We start from the raw sequence: 24,793 nt of genomic DNA, 5'->3' as shown, positions 1-24,793 counted from the left end.
GGAGGGGGCTTCCTTTTGAGCCAATAAGACATGTTCTAAAATCAACTGTGCTGATGATTGCTCAACTCTGTGAAGACACCAAACACCACTGAAATTCACACCTGAAGTGGGCGAACTGGTGTGTTAGGCAAATTATATCCCTATAAAGTGATTTTTTAAGTTGACTTTTTAAAAAGGTTTTATTGTTTTTAGATATTTCCCCCGAAATTCATTTACTATGAAAACAGAAAACACACATAAAAATGCATTTTTCTCAAAGTATTTATTTGCATTCTTTGAGTTCCAGATGTGTTTGCCGTCAGAGGAGAGGTCTTGCTGAGGTGGCCAGTGAGATCCCCGTGCGTGCCAGTTGCTGTGGAGATGGGACATGTCCAAGCCCGGACGTGAACTTAAGTCTCTTGTCCAGTTGTGGAGACTAGACCTTAGGAGCAACTGGACAACAAGAGAGAAGATGGCTCAAAATCAGGGGCTATGCTATTTGCTGAGTGAGTTGAAATAAGGATATTATTGAAGGTTCAAGTAATCCAGGAGGGCTTCATGAAGGAGAGACTTGAGTTAGAAGGTGACAGATTTAATAGAAAGAGCAAGTAAAATATCATACGAGCAAGTAAACTCAACTAACACAGAGTTAGGACAGCCCTCTGCTCTTCCTCCTGGTGCCCTCCTGAGGACTGGCGCTCTGCTCTCCACACACCATGGACACACTCCAGAAGACGAGCGCATCACCCAGGAGGAGAGGTCTCACCGACTCCCCCTCCAGTCTCCAGCTGTCGCTTCCACTGGCCGACCCCAGCCAGAAGCCAGAGGGCGGGGGTCCCTGACACAGACCACGAGACCGGTGCCCAGGGTAAGAGGGAGGAAAAGACAGAAAGGAGGGGAGGGCTGCGTGGAGGCGTCCAGCACCTCAACGCGGGCTGCAGGGGGTTAGGCAAGACCCAGCAGCATCACCCAGGAGGGGGTTTTCCCCGGCAGGCTGACGGAGGAGGTGATGGGGCCCTGAGTCGCCCCAGCTGTCAGTAGCGAGGGGGCGATGGTCACACTTTTATCATTAGAAGGTGATGGGCTCTGAGTCAGGGTCTCTTCATTCATTTACTGTAGATCCTCTCTACCCCACGTGGTTGGCAGACACCACCTCGGAGCTGGTTGGAAACCCAGGATCTCGGCCCCACCCACGCACTGCACCAGCACCTGCATGCCAGCCACACGCCCAGTGACCCAATGACTTGGGTGCAGGCTGCTCTCAGAGAGACTCAGGTACCCCAGGGAGGCTGGGCCGGGGAGGGGGTGGGTAGGAGCAAGCCCGGGGGAGCTCCCTCTGCTGCAGGTGTCAGGTGTCGGGAGTAGGAAACCATGGCTGTTGGCCTGTCTGGACCCCAGGGTGGACCCTGCTGGTCCACCACCTCACTCTTCCTGCAGACACCAGGGCCGGCCCCATGTTTCTCTCCACACAACCTACCTGCATCCACTTCCTGTCCATCAGCACTGATGAGCGAGATGAAATTTAGTTGCCGACTATCTATATATCATATCGCCCGTTCACAACTCTTGGCAGATGCATAAAATCCATTGATTATCAGAAAACGAACATCACGTCTGGCGTGCACATTCTTTATCCCTGTAGACCCACCCGGCCCACGGCCAGCAAGTGAGAAGCTCCGAGTCCAGCGAGGAGGCGGGGAGATGACGTGGTGTACAGTGCTGGGGAGAAGGGGACGACAAAGGATGAAATGGTTGGATGGCATCGCTGACACGATGGACATGAGTCTGAGTGACCTCCGGGAGTTGGTGATGGACAGGAAGCCCTGGCGTGCTGCAGTCTGTGGGGTTGCAAAGATTCAGACACGACTAAGCAACTGAACTAAACTGAACAGTGCGGGGGGCAGTGCTGCAGCTGTATCATATAATGTGCTTCATGTTAATAAAACACGGGGTGGGGCGGCCAGTCTCGGAAGTGTTTCACCCATGACAACTGTGTATAATCCATGAAGCACTGGGATCTGCGTGCTCTAGAGTGTGCACCATCCATCTCTGTGTGTATCATATCATCAGCACAAAAAACGCTCCGCACTTAGACGCTTTCCAATCCATCACCATGTGTGGGGGCTGGGGGCTGCTCCCGGGCTGTTGCTGATGCTGCAGAGGTGGGAGAGGTGGCTTTGATGATTCCAACCACGACACTTCCAGCAGGTCCAGGAGAACCTGGTCACAGGGTCAGGGTCCAGCTGCCACCTCTCCAAGACTTCAGGCTGCAGCGGCGGCTTGTCCCCCCACCGCCTCCAGCAAGCCTCTCCTCGATCCCTGCTCTTGAATTGGCTGTCTGCTTTCTCCACAGGGGTCCTCTGGAGACCACAAAGCCTCTTTTTTTTTCCCCTTGACATGATTTTTAACAAATGGAAGAAGAGCACAGAATTCTCAAGACACCCGTGCCTGAGATTCTACAAATGTGAATATTCACCTTATTTGCTGTGACCTTGCTCTGTCACACACACACACACAGAGGAAGCTGTGGATAAGACTTGCCTTTCCACCAAATACTATCGCGTACGTTTCCTGAAAGCGAGGGATCCTCTTCTATAACCACAGGACAATGATCAAAATTAGGGAACTAAAACTGACGCAACTCTCAGCCAATCTACAGATCTTATTCAGACTCTCTAGTTGTTACAAGAATGCTTCTGCTTTGCTGAAAGTGACGGAGCTACAGGCTGCAGAAGACATGTGTCATCTCCAGCCGGCTCCAGCCCTCCTCTGCCTCTCTGTCCCCACTACCCCTGCCTGCATCATTTTTCATTTTCGCTTGCTTCTAACGATGTCTTACGTCAGAACCAGTAGTCATGCTGACGACAGGAACGGTTTTGCACGGGCTTCTCTTTCTGTAATAAATCTCTGCATTCAAACAACACTGCAATGAGTAGCCAGCAGGCCACATGTTTCAGAGCCATGAATTATCACTGAGGGCTGCTTCGGTTTAGTGACAACTTATGAAACTAATTGTGTGTGTGTGTTTTGTGGGAAGCATGTGTACACATGTGTGTGAACAGAGAATAATACGGAGGCAGTTGAGTTAGGGTATTTGGGTGGCAGTCTTGAATTTATACAGGCCTCCTGGTTGACTCTGGGCAAGTCAATTAAGTCCTCTGGAGCCTCACCCATCACCTGTCGACTTTGAGCAAGACTGCCTTGTTATTTAAAGGGGTGCGTTTTAACATTCTGAGTCCACTGATATACTGAGTGTGCCACGTGTCTGAGAGCCTGTGCACGTGTGTGTCTGTGCGCATGTGTACGCGTGTGCTAGGGAGGGGTGTACGGACCTAGTTCCACCTCTCTGCCTTCCCCTGGCCTGGGCTCTGTCCTCATGCTGGCTCCCGGTGGAGGCAGGAGGGTTGTCAGTGGTGACTGGGACAGCCAGCTTCCCTGCTGGATCCTGGGGGCAGCAGCACCCCCTCTACCTGCAGTCAGTCCTCCCCCTGACTGGACCACTCTGGTAGGAGCCCGCCCCAACCCTAGCAACAGTTGCCAGGGGACTGCCAGGAGCTGATTGCCAGAAGCTTGGGTCTCAAATCACTCACTGGCCGGGGGAGGGGCTTGCTGTGCCCACCTATCTAATCCTGAGCCTCCCTGAGATGCAGTATGTGCTGGTCACCTGGGAGGAGAAAAATGCTGAAAATATTCAAGACTTCTTCAGGAGCCAGGAAGGTAGTGTGGATGCTGGACAAGCAGTGGTGTCCACCACAAGTCCTGTTTTACAGACGGACAAAGTGAGGCTTGGGAGGATTAAATTGCCCAAAGCTGCAGGCACTTAAAATTCAGTATATTTTGGCTTCAAAGCCCATGAATTTTCCATTATACCTTGGGATCAAGGTATAATTCAGGTTGAGGTCAGTTGTGCCAAGCAATTTAGTGAATAATTGGTAAATTATTCAGCCAGCCTAGAGATACCTATTTTAAAGGTTGTTTATAGCAAGGATGGGCTTCCCTTGTAGCTCAGTTGGTAAAGAATCTGTCTGCAATGCAGGAGACCCGGGTTTGATCCCTGGGTCGGGAAGATCCCCTGGAGTTCTTGCCTGGAGAATCCCATGGACAGAGGAGCCTGGCAGGCCACAGTCCATGGGGTTGCAAGAGTCAGACACGACTTAGCGACTAAACCACCACCGTTATAGCAAGGATGGCCATGGCAGCACTACTCATAACAGCCAAGAGGTGGAAGCAACCCAAGTGTCCATCAGTGTCCGACTGCACAAACAAAATGTGACCCGTCCACACAGCACAATATTATTCAGCCTTAAAGAGGAATCATGTCCTACTGACATGTATGGTGTGGATAAACCTTGAAGACAGTAAGTGAAGTCCAACGTGTCAAGACATGTTTGACTACAAAAAGACAAGTCCTGTAGGCATCCAGGTCTATGAAGTACAAGAGGAGTCCAATTCATAGAGACAGAAAGCAGGATGGTGGGGGCCAGGGACTGAGGGACGGGGTGGGTCGGTGTTCAGTTAGGAAGATGAAACAGCTCTAGAGAAGTTCTGGGTGGTGACAACAATGTGAATGTACTTAATGCCACAGAACTGTACACTTAAAATGGTTAAACCAGTAAGTTTTATGTCAGGTCTATTTTACCACAATATTAGGAAAATAAACCATTTTTTAAAAACTTGCATTTTAGGGAAGTCAGCATTTTAATCCCCTGTATGGAGCAGCTTTGCAGCAGTGTTTACTTCTGTCATTACTCTGGTCTCTCTGAAGCCTTCCTAAACTCATTAGTCACCCCAGCATGGCTGTCTCCCATTCTCTTGAGTGTCACCCAGAAGACTGAGCAGCAATACAGGGACACACTTGTAAACACTCCTCCTAACAGCATCCGCTGGCCTGACCCTAGAAATGAGTGACTTTCCGTTATGAGTTGAATCATGTCTACGCTTTGAGTGAAGCCTGGCCTGTGTGTCCTGTGCCATCGCCTGGCATCAGCACAGCCCCTGTGGTACATGGAGCCAAGGACCCCTCTACCCAGCGTGGTCTTGCATCTTTCCCCAGCCAGAAAGCACGCATGGGCAGGATGCATGGGGCCAGGGCAAAGGTGGGTTTTGTCAGCTCCACGAGTCACCATGAAGTGGGCTGTACTCTGTAAACATGTGTTTGGCAAGTGGTCCCCGCTGTGGGCGGCAGAAATCCAGATGGAGGAAGTCTGCTGAGCACAATGTCGGATTTTACATCTCCTGACCCCGCAAGCACGTGGGGCCATGGAGAAGTAGGCTGTTGGTCCACCAAACCTTAGCACACCAATGTGTTTCTGGGGGCTTGTTCAGATCTAGAAGACAAAGGCACAGGGTCCACAACCCTTGCCGGGCCTGGGCATGGTCAGAGCTGGGAGAAGCCTTAGCATCATCACCCAGATGGGCTCTCGGCTTCACAGACAAGAAGCCCAGGAAGGTGGGCAACACTGCCCAAGGTTGGAGCCTGAATCTCGGGCTCTGTGAGCTCAGTGCAGTGTCCTCTGGCCTCCTCACACCGGACAAGGCTTTGACAAGTAGCCTCTGCCGTGCACCACTGTGCCCTTATACCCTAAGGCTGGTGCCCTGCCTCTCTGACTTCTGGTTCCCTGTGACACACAGGAGGCTCACCCGACACAGTGCTCGGTCTATAAGGGACTGACGGTGGTGAGTCACGGTGCAGGAGAGGCCAACAGAGCATGGCCTGGGTGTACATGGGGTGTCAGAGGGAGGGTGGGAGAGACTGCCAGCAGAAGAGGGCTGCTTCCCCATCCTTGTTGGTCCTGGAACCCCACTCTTGCTCTGTAAATACCTGCCCCGCCCCCCCCCCCCCCAATACACACCTTCTTCAGTTACCTCTGGGAGAGGCTGCTTTCCTGGTGGGGCTGTGATGGACACGGGTCGATCATCAGACCACAGGAATGCTGACATCGAGATTCAAGCTGAGGACAACATGTAGTCTGTACAGCTTGGGAATCCTCTGGAAATCTCACACCAAAGGCACGAAGCATCCGGGAAAAGTGACCGGAGGCCTGGGTACTCCTGCTGGTGTGGATGTCTGCAGACAGCAGAGCTCATTTGATGGGCTCCCCTCAGAGAGAAGGGCGTCTGAGGTCTCAGGGCTGCTCTGAGAGTCCAACTGGAGTCCAGACTATTGTGTCACTAACACCCTCCCTTCTCACCCATCCCTCCCTCCCTCCTTCCTTCCCTCCCTCCCCCACTTCCTTTCTTCAGGAAGCACAGAGCCCAAGAAGACAGAGGTAAACCCCATTCCAGAGCTTTTAACCCAGTCCAGCAGTTATACAGTGTGGTCTTAGACCCTGACATCTTTCCGGGCGGTCAAGATGGTCTGGAATGTTACAGGATCGCGCATGGGTAGAAGACCCGTTCCACTTTCAGGACAGATCAATGCAATTGAATACAATAGGTACAAAAAGTTCACTGATTTGGTTTTAGATTCCACATTGCAGCTAACCTTTAAGGAACTCCCTCTCGCCGAGTTTTGGTATAGTATTAAAGAATAAAACCCACAATTATCCAAAAAGAGTATTAAGTTACCTCTGAATTTCCAAATGCCTAATTGTGTGTGGCCAGGCTTTTTTTCACAGGCACCAGATTGAAGGCAGAGGCAGATAAGAGAACTCAGCTGTTTCCTATTAAGCCAGACCTCAATCAGGTTTGCAAAAATGTAAAACAATGAATCTTCTCACTACTATTTTGCAAAACATGATTTGTTTTCTAAAACACATTATTTGTGTTAACATGCAATGGGTTGTTCTCATTTATAAGACTTAATGGATAAAATATTTTTAAATGTTATCAATTTACATCAAATTCTATAAATACCAGTAGATGTGAGCCACAAAAGCAAGGCTCTTTGGGATTTTCCACAAGTTTTAAGAATGTAAAGCAGTCCTGAGATTTAAAAGTTTGGGAGCCCTCTGTTCTAGGAACAATATTGTCAACACTAATCTCTGCTGATGACTGAGGAAGGGCCAGATGGTGCTCAACACCCTTGCTTTCGACAAATCCCCACGGAGCTGATACCACTACTGAATTATGTGCCCGAGATTGAGGGTCTGGCCATACGGAGTCAAAGCATGTATCAAAGCTCTAGTTTTTCCAGTGGTCATGTATGGATGTGAGAGTTGCATCATAAAGAAGGCTGAGCATGGAAGGACTGATGCTTTTGAACTGTGGTGCTGGAGAAGACTCTTGAGAGTCCCTTGGACAGCAAGATCAAACCAGTCAATCCTAAAGGAAATGAACCCTGAATAGCCATTGGAAGGACTGATGCTGAAGCTGAAGCTCCAATACTTAGGCCACCTGATGCGAAGAGCTGACTCATTGGAAAGGACCCTGATGCTGAGAAAGATTGAGGGCAGGGCGGTGGCGGGAGAGGCGGGGGGAACAGAGGATGAGATGGTTGGATGGCGTCACTGACTCAATGGACAGGAGTTTGAGAAAATTCTGGGAGAGAGTGAAGGACAGGGAATCCTGGAGTGTGGCAGGAAACGGGGTTGCAAAGAATCAGACAGGACTTAGCAACTCAACAACAACATACAGTGTCAGAGTACCCTGGAGGTTAGGGTTTGTTTCCACCAGCTGGAGAGCTGTGCAACCCTGGGCACCTTTGTTTCCTTCTCTGAGCCTCATCTGGAAATGGGACAGGAGTGTGGTAGGGACTGAGTGGTGGCAGAGATGAGGAGGGTGGGTGTGCACAGCTGGGTGTGAGTGCTGGCACTGTGCTCTGCGTCTCAGGGCCAAGACCTCACCTCACGTCCTCGTGCAGCCGTCCCTTCAGGTCGCTTGGAGGGTGAGACTGCGCTGTCCATCAGAGCCCAGAAGCTGCAAGTCTCCTCAGTGCTTTTCTGTTGCTAAGGGGAGACTTGCAAAGGTCCTTTTCTGAAGGTTAAGGGTGCCCGATGGGCAGCAGGGAGGCTCACACCCAGAGGAGGACAGCACACATCTGGGGAAGGACGCCACTAATCTCCGTAAAAAAGCCTTCCCGGCCTCGGGCCAGTGGGCTGTTTAGAAACCCACAGGAGGCAAGGGGACCAGCCCTTCCTGGATCCTTGAGAAACAGGTATTTCATGCTGGGCTGGCACACGGGGCGGCCAACACCCCCTGTGCTTCTCTGCCTGGCTGCTGGGTAATTTTACACATTGGCTTTTACTGGCAAAGGAGGCGGGCGGATGTGGGCAGTGGAATATTCCGCTAGGTCAGGGGTTCAGGTCTGGCCTGGCTGGTGGAGACTTCTGGGGTGATCTGCTCTCTGAGAAGCTGTCTGTCTATTCTGGGGACCGGGGTTGATGCCCACAGCCAGCAAGTAGCTATGAGCGCCTACCAGGCTCTAGGCTCTGTGCTGAGGGCTGAAGCCACAGTCGGGGGCAAGGCTGATAGAGCTCACGTCCCCTGGAAGGTCATGTTCCCAGGTTCTGGGGATCAGGATGGGAGCTTATTCTGCCTGCCTCACGAGGGGCAGGGCTGCGTCTCCGGGCCGCCCCCATCAAGGTGTGGATGTGGGGCTGATGATTCAGTCGGTGGCTGAGCTCACCCTGCTGCCCCACATGCAGCCATAGAGTGGGTCTCCCCTCTTCCAGGGCCACGTGGGGTTTCCCACCAGTGTCTGCCTTCTGTTTTCCAGCGCAGAGTCCTCGACTCAATCGTGCACCCAGTGGCCCAGGGCCTTATTGAAGGGCTGGGGGCGGGGGCAGTCTGCATTTCTAGCCTGTTCCTGGGGGACTCTACTGCTGCTGGTGTGAACCAGGCATGGGAGTGCACGGCTCGGGTTTCTCTCAGTGCTGACCTCCATGGCCTAGGATGTGAGTCAGCACACAGTAGGTGCTTAATAACTACCCAGAGAATGGATGGATTCCCCATGGTCCCTCCCCTGCCTCTCTCTCACCCTCAGACCCTCTGCAAGCACCAGGCACCTCGTGGAGGGACGGAGCTCGGAAGGCACCATCTGGCGTGACGAGTAACAGCCCGGACAGGCAGACACCGGCCCCTTCCCTCCATAATGCTCCTCCTCTATCATCTGTATTCGGTTTTCCTTGCTACAAGTAACCTGGCACCAACCCCACCATACCTCCAGAATGAGGGCTGGTCGAGCTGCAGCGGCCTCTGCCCCCTCCCCAGCACACGCACGTACTCGCCAGCTACTGTTATGTCCCCCCGAGCTTAGCTCCCCTCCTGCCCAGAACCAAGGGCCAGCCCACAACTCAGTGTGGGTTCTGTTTATTATTCTAAAGAGGTCATTTTCAAGGGGCTGAAATACTTGTTAAAATTAAGGCAAAGAATGTAAACCACAGCCAGGCCTGCTCACCTTGTGCTTCAAAGGCCTCTTGTTTCTCCAGGCACCGTTTCCTGTAAGCTGCCTGTAGGCCTCCAGCAGCTCCGATGAAAAGGAAGGCCGGCTGCCCAGCGGACGGGCAGAGCAGGCCAGGGGGTGCGGCCAGTCTCCAGGCCTGCATAGCTGTCCCAGGGCTGGAGGCACCTGCTGGGCCTGGTTGGACGATGGCTTGGAAGGTTGGAGACAACCAGTCAAGTGGACCTGACAAGTGATGGGCAGAGAGAGGAGCCTGCAGAGCCCCTGCACTTCTGAGGGACCAGCCGTGCTGTGGAGCCAACTGTCTCCCAGTGGTGCACGTCCCTCCAGGCCAAGTCCTGGCATCCCGGAGCAGGGCTTCCATGGAAGGTGAGGGTGAAGGGCACTGACCACGTGAATGCCAAAGGCTTGGCCCTTCAGGGAAAACCACCTTGGGCAGCTTCCCGCACAGATCGCTGCCTTTTGTTCCAAGAACAGCCGCTGCCAAGTGGTTTTTATTTTCTGTAGACATTTCCCTTAAAGAATAACAACATGGGAAGGAGGGTTATTTGGGGAACTTCAGTCTTTGAAAGCCCCTCCTGCAGTTGGAGGGGGGCCTCAAGGAGGAGGGGCCCGGAAGGCTGGGTGTGTGTGTGGCTCCTACACTGAGCTCGAGGAAGTCTCGCCCTCTCAGTGGGTCCAGATTGGATGGTCGAGGTCCTCTGGAGATTAGATAGGCATATAGGGAGAATGGTTAAAATGAAACAGATGGATCTAAGCTTTTCCCCTGAACAGCTACATCTCCGAGGCTCTTGGCGCCTGCATGGCAACCTTGGCTCACGTCTGAGATGATTCACTGCTTCTGGACGAGGGATTTCAGGACCTGGGTTCAAACCCAGCTCCTCCACCATTTGGGAGCGGAGTGATGCCATGCATGCCCGCCCACTGTTAGAGTGTCTTCTTGTTCGTCATTCATGGCGATGAGAGGACCCTGCGGACCCTGATGTGCAGGTGCCCTGCGGCAGTGGGTGAGATGGTCAGAGCCTCAGGCTGGGCCTCTGCAGCCAGGCAGGGGGAACTGAGCCCCTTGCCCATTGACTGCGGATGGGCCCCGGCCATGTGTGGAACCCTTTTGCCCCCAAGTCCCCCTCGTATCGGCATGAATATAAGAGCACCTGTGAGGAATGTGGACCTTAGGCGCTGCTTCTGTTCATGTCTCTGGCATCGCCATTGACCTCAAATTAGAAACAAGACAACACATTCAACAAGTGACAACTTAGGACTATGAAAGGCACCCATTCGGCCTTGTCAGTGGCCAGACACGTGCTCCGTGAAGGCCGGGGAGAGTGGGCTGTGGTGTCAGCCCCCATCTGAATCCGAAAGCCCAAGAAGCAGAGACTCTGACATCGGGAAGCAGGAGGGCGTGGGTGTCCTGACTCAGCAGAGAGGGCAGACTCGCCCTCCACTGACCTGTTCTAGCTGGACCCGAGAGGGCAGACTCGCCCTCCACTGACCTGTTCTAGCCGGACCCTCAGTGGACTGGTGATGCCTGCATGTGGGGAGCCACCTGCTCTGAGAGGGTCACATCTCAGCGCTCATCTCACCCAGGGACACCCTCCTGGACGGGGAACCCCCCCACTTCCCGGACGGAGACAACCTCCGGGACAGAAATACCCTCCTGGACAGAAAGAGTGTTTGCCCACTGTCTGGGCACCCCTGAGCACAGTCAAGTTGACCATCAACGTCTGTATACCAGCCAGCAGCTGCCTGTTGACCTGCTGCGTCCCTAGCAGCAGTGGTGTACCATGTCCAGGTGTAGAACGCTGATTCAGGCATCTGCGGGTTTGGGGCTGTTGCATGCGAGGCTTCAGGGGACCCCTTGGCACCTTTCTCTGGGACAGCGATGCCTACTTTGCCGCAAGAACTTGAGTAAGATTCCTGGGGCAGAGGGCGTGGCATCAGTCATTCACCATGTGACCAGAGCCCTGCAGGTCGGCTTTGAGTATGCGTCCAGGGTGGACCAGAGACCTACCTGCTAATACATAATACGTGAAGTTCCTCATGGGAGGGCTGGACGACGGGCTCAGCAAATGGAGGGTAATTTAAGACGGTGGGTGGTCCTGTCATCACCAGGCAATTAGATATGAGGAAGGCCCCTGCCCCACCGAGGACAGCCTGCATCTACTCAGCTGCCATGTGAGCTTCGCACCCTGCTCACCCAGCCCTCCCGATGGCGGTGCGGGGCTCAGGAAAGCATCCCAGGCAGGCCATAGTCCATAGTGTCACAGAGTCAGACATGACTGGGAGCAACTCACAACATTTATGTATTCAACAAAATCCCTGAGTAGCCAACTCTGTGCCCGGCAGAGTCTCTTTTGTGTCTCTTCTATTTGAGGACAGCCCCCCAGGCTCCTATGGACACATGACAATGTTACAGTTAGAGCAAGTAGAAATGAGACCACCATCACTGGAGGTTCATCAGGTCTCTTTAGCCCACAAGGAAGCTTTAGAAAGCCTCGTGGCTCAGCTGGTAAAGAATCTGCCTGCAATGCAGGAGGCCTGGGTTCAATCTCTGGGTTGGGAAGATCCCTCGGAGAAGGAAAATGCTATCCACTCCAGTATTCTGGCCTCCAGAACTCCATGGACTACAGTTCATGGGGTTGCAAAGAGTCGGACACGAATGAGTGACTTTCACTTTCACTTCACTTTCCTGGAAGAAGTTACGGTGACTGCCATAAACATTCATGCCTTCCACCACACCTTACTCTTCTTCTAAGACGTAAATCTGTCAAGAGGACAAAGAGGAGCCAGAAACACAGTTGTAAGAGGGTCTGTCACCTTTTTAGAAGACCAGGTGACAGAAAAGCGCTGGTAGTTGGACTTACTGGATATAGTTGTATTCAATACAACAGAAGTTGTATTGAAAAGGGAAACCCCAGGCTGGAGTCAGCCCAGACACTGCTTCTTCCTCCTCCATCTCAGGGGCTGGACCTTCATGGAACCTTGGCCTCCTTGGAGACTAATTCCAGCCCAGCGCTGGGTCCTGCCAGCTTGCAGGGACCCCGCGGCCCCGCTCCCAGCCCCCTGCTGCCAGCCCCAGGGCTGCCCTCCCCCAGGGGGTCCTGCCAACACTGCATGGGCCCTCGCAGACTGGGGACCCTAAGCCAGCTCCAGCCTCGCCCCCACTGTCATCACCCTGCTGGGTGTGCCTTAGATTCTCCCCTGCCACTTCCTGCTAGGAAGAGGCAGGACGCTAAGCTCTGGACTGCTCTGTAAGGAGCTGCAGCCAGTCGACTAGCCTTGACCCACAAGTCTAAGAACTCACGCCTTGAGCATCTTAAGGAGAAAATGAGAAGGGCCTTTCCTGAGCCTGCTGTCTTCAGAACACACCTCTGGATTCTGGCTCTAGCCTCGAGACTGTAAATATCTCGGGGCAGGGGGGAGTGTGAGGAGACAAGCGCTACACTTGACCCTGATGTGCCTGCAGGCCCCTGTGGGTACCTGGACAAGGGGTAAAGAGCGGCCAGCCGTCCTAGTCTGATAAGGTGCCCAAAACCCCAAATCAGGGGGCAGATTTAGCCTTCCCAATCCACGCCACATCCCAGCATCTGTGACAAATGGTACAAATAAAACAGGCTTGGTCGTATGTCAGAAGGATGTCATTAGAGGCAGTTGACATGGGAAACCTCCCGGCAAAGACTGAGAAGGCTTCCCGTCTGGCTGTACACGCTCTGCGGGGCAATGTTGGCTGCACGTCCAGCTTCAGAAGACTTGCTCCTTTAATGAAGGCTAAATTTGTCCCTGAGTGCCCACTGCCCTGTGGAAAACCTGGGCTAAGACTTCAAATATGACTTAAGTCTTGGTGAAAATACAGACACGCATTCATGTGAGTAACAGATGTGTCAGTGTGTGCCTGCCGCACGCACAACCCACGGAGAGGAGGAGTCCAGGGCTTCGCTGCTCTTGTAGGACCTGCCTCGGGTCCCACTGCCCAGAACAGGCCTCAGAGGGTCTGTCCTCCACCCTTCGCTCTGCCCCCGGCACCCCGGGTGTGCATCTCCTGTGCATCAGAACCAGAGGCCACTCCTTGATTCCATAAGCTCAGGCCTGAATGCGCCAGAGGCCGCTCCTCCCCCAGAGGAGCACCTCCTGGACAAATGGAAGAAAAGGGCCCTGAACTTCCTGCCTGGCAAGAGCCAGGATGTGAGGCGGCCATGTAACACGCACAGCGACAGGGCCGTGGGGATGGGGACTGTCTGCCGTTTTCAGGAAATGCTTTAGCTCCCTTTTCACCTCCCCCTTTCTCAGTTCAGGTTAGGGATCCAGGATACGCTCTGGGACTGACGAGAGCCCGGCCTTCCGTCCTCACAGTCCTCACAGACCGTGAGATCCAGCTGCGCCAACCCTGGGGAAGCCCGCTGAGGGATCCTTGTTTTGTTTGGGTTGAGCTGGTTAATTGCATGGCTGCTTTTGAGGCTTATTTAAGGAGTGGTTTAATGCATTCCTTCCTGGTCTCCTGGCCACGCCCCAGACATCAGGTCCTGGAGAAGAAGGGGCCTGAGCTGTCATTCTCACGGAAGCGTCTTGGCGCCTGGACTCCAGTAAGCGGTGGCTGACGTGGAGAGAGATGCCCACGAGACTGTGGGGAGCAGCCACGGTGAGGACTCGGGCTTTAACACTGTGGCTTTTGCCCATGAGATGTTCCCTCCCTCTGCGTTCTATTCTGAGAGAAGCAGCAGCAGGTGATGAGGAGCCCGCCTCTCCTGTCACCTTGGAAGCCGAAGCCACAGCATCTTCTGTGGGGGTGGGGCCTGAGCTCAGCCTTCCAGCCTCAGATGGGTAGGGGGCTGCTGGGAACCCCCGGCTGGCTGCCCTGAGGACGTCACTGTCGCCATGAGCAGGGTGAGCTGACAAACGCGGCGTTCTCTTATACAGCTGCCTGCTGCGAACTTCGCCAAAGTGTGAGGCAAGCCGCAGGTCAGCACCGCTGCCGCAACACAAAATGACACGACAGAAAAAACCACGCTGCCCAGGTCAGCTGTTGAGGCTCTCTCCGTGTAAAATACAGTGAAAGGCAGTACAGTAAAAGCAGCTGTGGGGGGCGGAGAGAGGGCAGGTCAAGCCCAGGACTGAGAGAAGTATGCTTGGAGCTGCCGCCCGGGGTGTGCGCTGCGGGCTGCGCCGTGGAGCTGCTGCCGGACGTGAGGAGGCCGAAGTCCGTTTCCCGTGAGTTCCGGAGCTTTGTCTGTGCCGGTTCAGGGCCTGAAGGCCTGGGAATGGACCCGGCGCCCAGGCCCACGGGACGCGCGTCCACCCCCACAGCGCGTCCCGATGCAGGGTGGCTCCATCTTGATGGAAGGCCCCGGTGTACTGCCTATGAATCCCGCAGCAGCCCCGCTTCTATTCACAACGGCCGCAGAGTGGCCACCGGAAGTGGTTTTGAACTGCTTCCTGTGGTTACCCCACTGCGCGGGGGGCGGGGGCTTCTATTTTTAGACACTGGCGGTAGACGCCACGTGGAGACTTGTGGGTGACCGGGGCAGGCCGGGGGGCTCTCCATTCAGATAGTGTAAGAGTTCCTTCCGAGTGACACCCAGTGGAGAAGGCTACCACTTCCTCCTGAGGGTGAGAGTGTGTTGTGTGTCAGGCCAACAGACGCTAGGACGGTTGGCTGTATGATGCATCATCATGTTCGGTGACCTCCCCGTATAAGGCTGTGTGGCTAGTGTCCACGAGACACCAGAGGGGTTTACGTGCTCCTTTGCCTGTATCCTGGACCTTTTCTATGATCGTAAGTTGTGGATTTCTGTTCGGAATGGCTCAGTTTCAAATATTCCATTCTCTCGTGGTCAGTCTTCCTGTCTTAGTTTTGGCTTCCCAGGGTTAGCAAATCCCCACAGGAGGACTCACGTGCATTGTTCATGTGGGAGGTGGGTCCAGCCAGCACCCCTGGGTGGGGGCAAGTGAGGCAGGGACGGGACAGAGCTAAGACCACCAGTGAGTAGAAGATTCTGAGAGTGTGCTGTGAGCCCAACCAGTCCATATCTGCGGATCTCCGATGCTGCAGGTTCTTCTGAAGATGAGGGACTGCTTCGTGACCAAGACATGGCTAGAACTGAAAAGTAAGCCTCCACACCGGGGCCAGGATGAGAGAGAGCAGAGCGGGGAAAGGGTTCACAGGGGATGCTGGTGGTGAGGGCCCTGGGCCTTGTTGTTTCTCTTGCCCCCTTGGCTGTTTCTTCTCACAGCTCTTGCTTAATCACAGAGATTGTCAGGACTCAGTATTTGCACAGCACGCCTCCTGGCTATGAAGCTTGGCCTCAGTGTTTCAGATTTCTGTTTCTTTTTCTGTCTCTGGTTACTCTGCATCTTATTTTTGTACACTCATTTTATGCAAATCACACCCACAGTGAAATAGCCCCGTGCAGCCACAAGGACAACTAAGGTGGAGAAGAGAGATGATTATTCCAAATCCTGGCAAAACACATGAGCAGCAAGAACTGTCACACGTTGTGAGGAAAACAGGATGGCCTATCTTATAAAGTTAGATACAGGATTTCCCTGGTTGGGGGTTAAGACTCCACCTTGCAATGCAGGGGACTCAAGTTTGCTCCCTGGTTGGGGAAACTAAGACCCCACATGCCTCCGATCATCTGAGCTCTCGTGCCCTGGAGCCCTCACCCTGCAGCGAAAGATCCTTGGGCCTTAACTAAAACCTGACGCAGCCAAATAATTATATAGATATGTTTTTTTAAAAAGTTAAATACAGACTCACCATATGGCCCAGGACTACCCATCTGTAGAGGTTACCCCAAGAGAACATGTATCCATACAAAGTCCTGTGTATGGATGAGCACAGCAGCACTTATCTTAACAGCCCCAAGCTATCTGGAGCAAGCTGCCGGGGTTCAAGTCCCACCTCTGCGTGTTAGCATGCTGTGTGATCTTGGGTTAGGTAGGAACTTAACCTTTCTGAGCCTCTCTTCCTCAGCCATCTAACAGAAGTAACAGCAGCAACCACCTCATCAGGCTGCTGTGAGTACTGACTGAATATCTATGAGAGCTCCATAGTGTCCTTCAAAAAGATGTGTTCAAGCCCCAGGACCTGGGACTTTATTTTAGGAACAGAGTCTCTGCAGACCTCCCCACCTAGGGCTGAGGTGAAACGCTGCTGGGACTGCTTCCTACCAGAGGCAGATGACAAGAGTGTGGCTCGGCTCACCTGTACCTGACCTGGGCCATCTTAACAGGTAGCTCATCCCTTAGGGCTGCCCCCCAGAACTCCTCTCCTCCCTCCAAGCACGTGTTTGGGCACCAGTTGGCGGCCGGGCACGCTCACACACACAGGCTTGAACGGAGATGTGTATCAGAGCCCCTGAGACATCGGTTTTCTTCCAGATCAGATACAGCCAAGCCTCGTGGCTCCAGCAGAAGGGAGGAGAGGCACTGCATCTGAGTTACATTAGCCAAACCAGCCCACTTTATTTTTCCATGCCTGAGAATCATGATACGTTTTTAGCCTTGAGAGATGCTGCACTTCGGGGAAAAGGCACGGAGACTTGAGTAACCCTGACTGCGGTTGTGGCAGGACCCTCCTGTGGGCTCCTCCTCACCTTCCCAGGACTCCCACCCCCATGTCCTACATCTGGTCTGTCCCATCCCATCTTGCTGTTGCCCCCAACATCCCTTTGCTGCTTCAACACGCTACTTCAAAGACAAAGGTTTGGGTTGGTTGCTGGCAAAGCAATGTCTAGATGGGGATGAAAATTTCATGCAAAGATGGCACAGTAAAGGACAGAAATGATATGGACCTAACAGAAGCAGAAGATATTTAGAAAAGGTGGTGAGAATACACAGAAGAACTATACAAAGAAGATCTTCATGACCCAGATAACCACAATGGTGTGATCACTCACCTCGAGCCAGACATCCTGTAATGCAAAGTCAAATGGGTCTTAGAAAGCATCACTATGAACAAAGCTAGTGGAGGCGATGGAATTCCAGTTGAGCAATTTCAAATCCTAAAAGCTGATGCTGTGAAAGTGCTGCACTCAATATGTTAGCAAATTTGGAAAACTCGGCAGTGACCACGGGACTGGAAAAGGTCAGTTTTCGTTCCAATCCCAAAGAGCCAAAGAATTTCAAACTGTCTCATAATTGCTCTCATCTAACACGCTAGCAAGTTCAGTTCAGTTGTTCAGTCGTGTCCGACTCTGCGACCCCATGAATCACAGCACGCCAGGCCTCCCTGTCCATCACCAACTCCCGGAGTTCACTCAAACTCACGTCCATCGATTCTGTGATGCCATCTAGCCATCTCATCCTCTCTTGTCCCCTTCTTCTCCTTCCCCCAATCCCTCCCAGCATCAGAGTCTTTTCCAATGAGTCAGCTCTTTGCATGAGGTGGCCAGAGTACTGGAATTTCAGCTTTAGCATCATTCCTTCCAAAGAACACCCAGGGCTGATCTCCTTTAGAATGGACTGGTTGGATCTCCTTGCAGTCCAAGGGACTCTCAAGAGTCTTCTCCAACACCACAGTTCAAAAGCATCAATTCTTCAGCGCTCAGCTTTCTTCACAGTCCAACTCTCACATCCATACACGACCACAGGAAAAACCATAGCCTTGACTAGGTGGACCTTTGTTGGCAAAGTAATGTCTCTGCTTTTGAATATGCTATCTAGGTTGGTCATAACTTTTCTTCCAAGGAGTAAGCGTTTTTTAATTTCATGGCTTAAGTCACCATCTGCAGTGATTTTGGAGCCCCCCCCCCCAAAAAAAATAAAGTCTGACACTGTTTCCATTGTTTCCCCATCTATTTCCCATGAAGTGATGGGACCAGATGCCATGATCTTAGTTTTCTGAATGTTGAGCTTTAAGCCAATTTTTTCACTCTCCTCTTTCACTTTCATCAAGAGACTTTTTAGTTCCTCTTCACTTTCTGCCATAAGGGTGGTGTCATCTGCATCTCTGAGGTTATTGAAATTTCTCCCGGCAATCTTGATTCCAGCTTGTGCTTCCTCCAGCCCAGCGTTTCTCATGATGTACTCTGCATATAAGTTAAATAAGCAGGGTGACAGTATACAGCCTTGACATACTCCTTTTCCTATTTGGAACCAGTCTGTTGTTCCATGTCCAGTTCTAACTGTTGCTTCCTGACTTGCATATAGGTTTCTCAAGAGGCAGGTCAGGTGGTCTGGTATTCCCATCTCTTTCAGAATTTTCCACAGTTTATTGTGATCCACACAGTCAAAGGCTTTGGCATAGTCAATAAAGCAGAACAGATGTTTTTCTGGAACTCTCTTGCTTTTTTGATGATCCAGCGGATGTTGGCAATTTGATCTCTGGTTCCTCTGCCTTTTCTAAAACTAGCTTGAACATCTGGAAGTTCACGGTTCACGTATTGCTGAAGCCTGGCTTGGAGAATTTTGAGCATTACTTTACTAGCATGTGAGATGAGTGCAATTGTGCAGTAGTTTGAGCATTCTTTGGCATTGCCTTTCTTTGGGATTGGAATGAGAACTGACCTTTTCCAGTCCTGTGGCCACTGCTGAGTTTTCCACATTTGCTGACATATTGAGTGCAGCACTTTCACAGCATCATCTTTCAGGATTTGAAATAGCTCAACTGGAATTCCATCACCTCCACTAGCTTTTTTCGTAATGATGCTTTCTAAGGCCCACTGGACTTCACATTCCAGGATGTCTGCCTCTAGGTGCGTGATCATACCATCGTGATTATCTTGGTCATGATGATCTTTTTTGTACAGTTCTTCTGTGTATTCTTTCCACCTCTTCTTAATATCTTCTGCTTCTGTTGGGTCCATACCATTTCTGTCCCTTATCGTGCCCATCTTTGCATGAAATGTTCCCTTGGTATCTCTAATTTTCTTGAAGAGATGTCTAGTATTTTCCATTCTGTTGTTTTCCTCTATTTCTTTGCATTGATCGCTGAGGAAAGCTTTCTTCTCTCTTTTCGCTGTTCTTTGGAACTCTGCATTCAGGTGCTTATATATTTCCTTTTTCCTTTGCTTTTCGCTTCTCTTCTTTTCACAGCTATTTGTAAGGCCTCCTCAGACAGCCATTTTGCTTTTTTGCATTTCTTTTCCATGGGGATGGTCTTGATCCCTGTCTCCTGTACAATGTCACGAACCTCAGTCCATCATTCATCAGGCACTCTATCTATCAGATCTAGTCCCTTAAATCTATTTCTCACTTCCACTGTATAATCATAAGGGATTTGATTTAGGTCATACCTGAATGGTCTAGTGGTTTTCTCTACTTTCTTCAATTTAAGTCTGAATTTGGCAATAAGGAGTTCATGATCTGAGCCATAGTCAGCTCCCGGTCTTGTTTTTGCTGACTGTATAGAGCTTCTCCATCTTTGGCTGCAAAGAACATAATCAATCTGATTTCAGTGTTGACCATCTGGTGATGTCCATGTGTAGAGTCTTCGCTTGTGTTGTTGGAAGAGGGTGTTTGCTATCCAGTGCATTCTCTTGGCAAAACACTATTAGCTTTTGCCCTGCTTCATTCCATACTCCAAGGCCAAATTTGCATGTTACTCCAGGTGTTTCTTGACTTCCTACTTTTGCATTCCAGTCCCCTATAATGAAAAGGACATCTTTTTTGGGTGCTAGTTCTAAAAGGTCTTGTAGGTCTTCATAGAACCGTTCAACTTCAGCTTCTTCATCGTTACTGGTTGGGGCATAGACTTGGATTACTGTGATATTGAATGGTTTGCCTTGGAAACGAACAGAGATCATTCTGTCATTTTTGAGATTGCATCCAAGTACTGCATTTCAGACTCTCTTGTTGACCATGATGGCTACTCCATTTCTTCTAAGGGATTCTTGCCCACACTAGTAGATATAATGGTCAGCTGAGTTAAATTCACCCATTCCAGTCCATTTTAGTTCACTGATTCCTAGAATGTTGATGTTCACTCTTGCCTTCTCCTGTTTGACCACTTCCAATTTGCCTTGATTCATGGACCTAATATTCCAGGTCCCTATGCAATATTGCTCTTTACAGCATCGGACCTTGCTTCCATCACCAGTCACATCCACAACTGGGTATTGTTTTTGCTTTGGCTCCGTCCCTTCATTCTTTCTGGAGTTATTTCTCCACTGATCTCCAGTAGCATATTGGGCACCTACTGACCTGGGGAGTTCCTCTTTCAGTATCCTGTCATTTTGCCTTTTCATACAGTTCATGGTGTTCTCAAGGCAAGAATACTGAAGTGATTTGCCATTCCCTTCTCCAGTGGACCACATTCTGTCACGCTACCAAAAGTGAAAGTGAAGTCGCTCGGTCATGTCCAACTCTTTGCGACCCCATGGACTGTAGCCTACCAAGCTCCTCTGTCCATGGGATTTTCCAGGCAATAGCACTGGAGTGGACTGCCACATCCAAAATGATGCTCAAAATTCTACAAGCCATGCTTCAACAGTACGTGAACCAGGAGTTTCCAGATGTTCAAGCTGGATTTAGAAAAGGCAGAGGAACCAGAGATCAAATTGCCAACATCCATTGGATCATCAAAAGAGCAAGAGAGTCCCAGAAAAAACATCTACTTCTGCTTTATTGACCACACCAAAGCCTTTGACTGTGTGGATCACAACAAACTGTGGAAAATTCTTCAAGAGATGGGAATACCAGACCACTTTACCTGCCTCCTGAGAAATCTGTATGCAGGTCAAGGAGCAACAATTAGAATTGGACATGGGCAAACAGATTGGTTCCAAATCAGTAAAAGCGTACGTCAAGGCTGTATATTGTCACCCTGCTTATTTAACTTGAGCTCCCCTGGTGGCTCAGATGGTAAAAGCATCTACTTGCAATGCAAGAGACCCAGGTCCAATCCCTGGGTTGGGAAGATCCCCTGGAGAAGGAAATGGCAACCGACTCCAGTACTCTTGCCTGGAAAATTCCATAGATGGAGGAACCTCATAGGGTACAATCCATGGGATTGCAAAGAGTCAGACACGATTGAGCAATTTCATTTTCACTTTTTCTATTTAACTTATATGCAGAGTACGTCATGCAAAATGCTGGGCTGGATGAAGCACAAGCTGGCATTAAGATTGCCAGGAGAAATATTAATAATCTCAGATATGCAGATTACACCACCCTTATGGCGGAAAGTGAAGAAGAACTAAAGAGCCTCTTGATGAAAGTGAAAGAGGAGAGTGAAAAAGTTGGCTTAAAGCTCAACATTCAGAAACTAAGATCATGACATCTGGTCCCATCACACCATGGCAAATAGATGGGGGAACAGTGGAAACAGTAAGAGACCTTATTCTGGGGGACTCCAAAATCACTGCAGGTGGTGACTGGAGCCATGAAATTAAAAAATGCTTGCTCCTTAAAAGAAAAGCTATGACCCACCTAGACAGCATATAGCAGAGACATTACTTTTCCAACAAAGGTCCATCTAGTCAAAGCTATGGTTTGTCCAGTAGTCATGTATAGATGTGAGAGTTAGACCATAAAGAAAGCTGAGCATCAAAAAATTGATGCTTTTGAACTGTGGTGTTGGAGAAGACTCTTGAGAGTCCCTTGGACTGCAAGGAGATCCAACCTGTCCATCCTAAAGGAAATCAGTCCTGAATATTCAATGGATGGACTGATGCTGAAGCTGAAGCTCCAATACTTTAGCCACCTGATGCAAAGAACTGACTCATTGGAAAAGACCCTGATGCTGGGAAAGATTGAAAGCAGGAGGAGAAGGGGACAACAGAGGATGAGAGGGGTGGATGGCATCACTGACTTGATGGATATGAGTTTGAGTAGGCTCCAGGAGTTGGTGATGGACCAGGAAGCCTGGCCTGCTACAGTCCATGGGGTTGCAGAGTCGGACTCGACTGAGTGACTGATGTGAACTGAGATGGGGAGATGCAGGTGTGGTTTCCGGCTGTCTGAGAAACAGAGAAACCTGAGAACAACATGGAGCCCCAAGCCCATGAACCAGTTCAGCCCCAAACTGGCCACTTTGCAGCTGAGGAATCATGGAGAGCAGAGGAGACACTGGGCAGGTTTCAGCTCAGATCACAGTTGTGATGAGCTCCATGCTGGTTATCAGCAAATGTCTGATAGGAGGAAAGTTTATGCTTCAGTCCTACACCACCTTCTGTTTATGCTTTTTCTCCCTTGTTTTAATGCAACTCCCCCTTCTCTTTGACACACCTTTAACCTTCTATGACCTCAGCAACCCCACCCTACCAAGACTTGTTCCAAAACACCAGTGTCAGTCATTTACAAACGAGTATGAATAAGCCAAGGAAGGGCTCCTTTTCTGGGCTGGAAGTGGCATTTAAGCCCCTGTTGTTCAGCGCTAGATCTGGCAGGTAGGCTGGGGCTGGCTCTGTAGCTGAAGCTGCTCCTGCCTGAGGTGGATGCAAACGTGTTTCTAGCAACATACTCATCACTTGGGCACACGTGCGTGGGCATGCATGTGTATAGGTGCACACATACACTCTTCCAGGATTCCAGGGTGGAATTTAAGTCACATTTTCCACAGGTCTTTATGGGCATTCCACCACTGAGAAATGTTGTCATGGTTGCCCTCAGAGAAGGAAGGAGTGAGTGTTCCCATGCTGGAACAAGCCAGCCATGTCTGCCCCCAACAGGGGAGGGAGTCAGGCCCCTAGGGACGCTGACGACTCTGGGTATGGGGTGTATGGGGCTCTGCGCTTATTACATGCTTACTCTATAAACAGGGCTTTTTTTTTTCTCTAATGGTAGTGGGCACAAGCTCAAAGATGTCTGCTGAAAAAACTCTGTGTTCTTCTCTCTGCTGACTCATTTGGTGGGAATTACAAACCCAAATGCCAGTGTGTGGCTGACCCACACGACCCTCCACTGAAAAATAAAGACAGGGTAGTTTCGGTTCTTGTGAACAAACAGTGGAGACTTGGCCAGATCTTCTTCCTCTGTTTTTTTCATTTATATCAACAGCTCTACGCCCAACAGTCAATGTGACCCGCACCCCCCACCAACCAACCCCGGTCAGTGGCTCCAGATTTGAGAAGAGAGGGGAATGGGTCACAAACTGACACTGCTTTTTAACTTTTTAACAAGTGAAAAGAAACCTTGGTAGGTTTTAGAGGAAGGAGGTGTCTGATTTTTTGGCCAAGTCCTAGAAGTAGTGGCCTGGTATATAACCTGAAGCAGGGCTGCTCTAGGAGGAACAGGCCCTGGACTCCACTGGCCCTGCCCCTAACCAGCTCTGTCACCCAGGACTGCTGCTTTCTCTCTGGGACCCCAGGTTTTTCACTGGCAAGGTGAGGGTGCTGGTCTTGGCCAGAGTGGCAGTTCCCTGGAACACACCTCAGGCCAGCACCCAGGCCAGGCATGGCTTACTGGTCAGTTTGTGCTGCCTGGCAGACCTCTGAACCCTTCTTAACCCCGCTGACTGTAAGCCATCAGCCACCGGTCAGAAGTCCAGTCGCTGTGTGTAGTTGTCACACCCACATGTGCTGTGTTTGCCAGTTATTCCAGGAGTTTCCTGTCAAGGATGCTGGTAGGATTGCACTGCCTGCCCCTTTGGGTGACGAGTTCAGGCCAGTGAGTCATGAGCCAGCGAGAAATGGGTCACTTCTGGGCTGGGGTGGCTCACTGCTACCATGAGACCCTCACAGGGCAACTGGAATGATCAAGATGGCACGACTTCCTGAGTCTGAGTCACCAAGCAGAGGCCCCTGCCAACTTACAATGGACCTCCCACATGAAGAGAAATAAGCCTTGATTTAAAACAAAATAAAAAAATAAAAGTACAAACCTCAGATTTCGGGGGTTGTTTGTTACTTGAGCCCGGCTTGGCCCTTCCTGACTGCTACATCATCCATGGCCCCTCTGACCCTGCGGTTTTACAAGTCTGGGTCTGGTGTCTTGGCTATTCCGCCTGATTCAGAGTGGTCCCTTGGGACACTGACACCAGCCCAAAAAGCTCACGGCAAGGACTCCCATGATGTTAGCGCTCAGACCTGTTTATGGTTCCTCAGGGACAGTTTTCCCAGCTAGTCAAGACGCAGCACAGCCTACGTCCAAACACTCACCACACCCTTCCGGTGTCGGGATGTCCTGGGAAGCGATACGACAACCAGTAGTTCTGCGTTCACCTCTCTTTATTTGTACGGCATTTTCTAGTTTGAAAAACAAGTTCTCGCACCAGTTTTTCTTTAAAAAATGGTGGGTCTGGGGCTACCCCAGGTTCTGTGTTTTACTTCTAAACTTTTTCTCTAGACCAGCAGGAACCATGACACTAAAGCATATATGAACACAAAGGGCAGGAACGCCCCACGTGATGCCAACCAACTGGAATCTTATCTTACTCACCAAAGAGGCAGCTTCCTCCAGGGGGACGTGGGAATCACAGGCCCCACGTGTGGGTGGGGTGAGTAAGCACAGACATGCAGAGCGACGGTCCCTTCCCTCAGGGCATCGCCGACCAGGGTGGGAGTGCAGGATGGCAGGAGGTGCGTCTGTCAGGCTTAA

At 51.1% G+C, this 24,793-nt stretch overlaps 2 long non-coding RNA genes across 2 annotated transcripts in view; one reads left to right on the top strand and one right to left on the bottom strand.

Moving 5' to 3' along the window:
• Positions 1 to 1,248, top strand: part of LOC113875448 — a 10,411-nt gene extending 9,163 nt beyond the window's left edge. Inside the window, exons 2-3 of the long non-coding RNA XR_003506245.1 lie at positions 287 to 847; positions 1,099 to 1,248. This is a non-coding gene — a long non-coding RNA (uncharacterized LOC113875448). The remainder of the gene's footprint in view (positions 1 to 286; positions 848 to 1,098) is intronic.
• LOC113875449 overlaps positions 1 to 24,793 on the bottom strand; it is a 26,529-nt gene extending 1,736 nt beyond the window's left edge. Inside the window, exons 1-2 of the long non-coding RNA XR_003506246.1 lie at positions 24,635 to 24,793; positions 1,457 to 1,698 (exon numbers count right to left, since the gene is read on the bottom strand). This is a non-coding gene — a long non-coding RNA (uncharacterized LOC113875449). The remainder of the gene's footprint in view (positions 1 to 1,456; positions 1,699 to 24,634) is intronic.

The sequence above is a fragment of the Bos indicus x Bos taurus genome, chromosome 18, assembly GCF_003369695.1.
Source record: "Bos indicus x Bos taurus breed Angus x Brahman F1 hybrid chromosome 18, Bos_hybrid_MaternalHap_v2.0, whole genome shotgun sequence".
Taxonomy (NCBI): domain Eukaryota; kingdom Metazoa; phylum Chordata; class Mammalia; order Artiodactyla; family Bovidae; genus Bos; species Bos indicus x Bos taurus.
The sequence above is the reverse complement of the archived record's forward strand: the minus strand, read 5'-3'. Positions and strand labels throughout refer to the sequence as shown.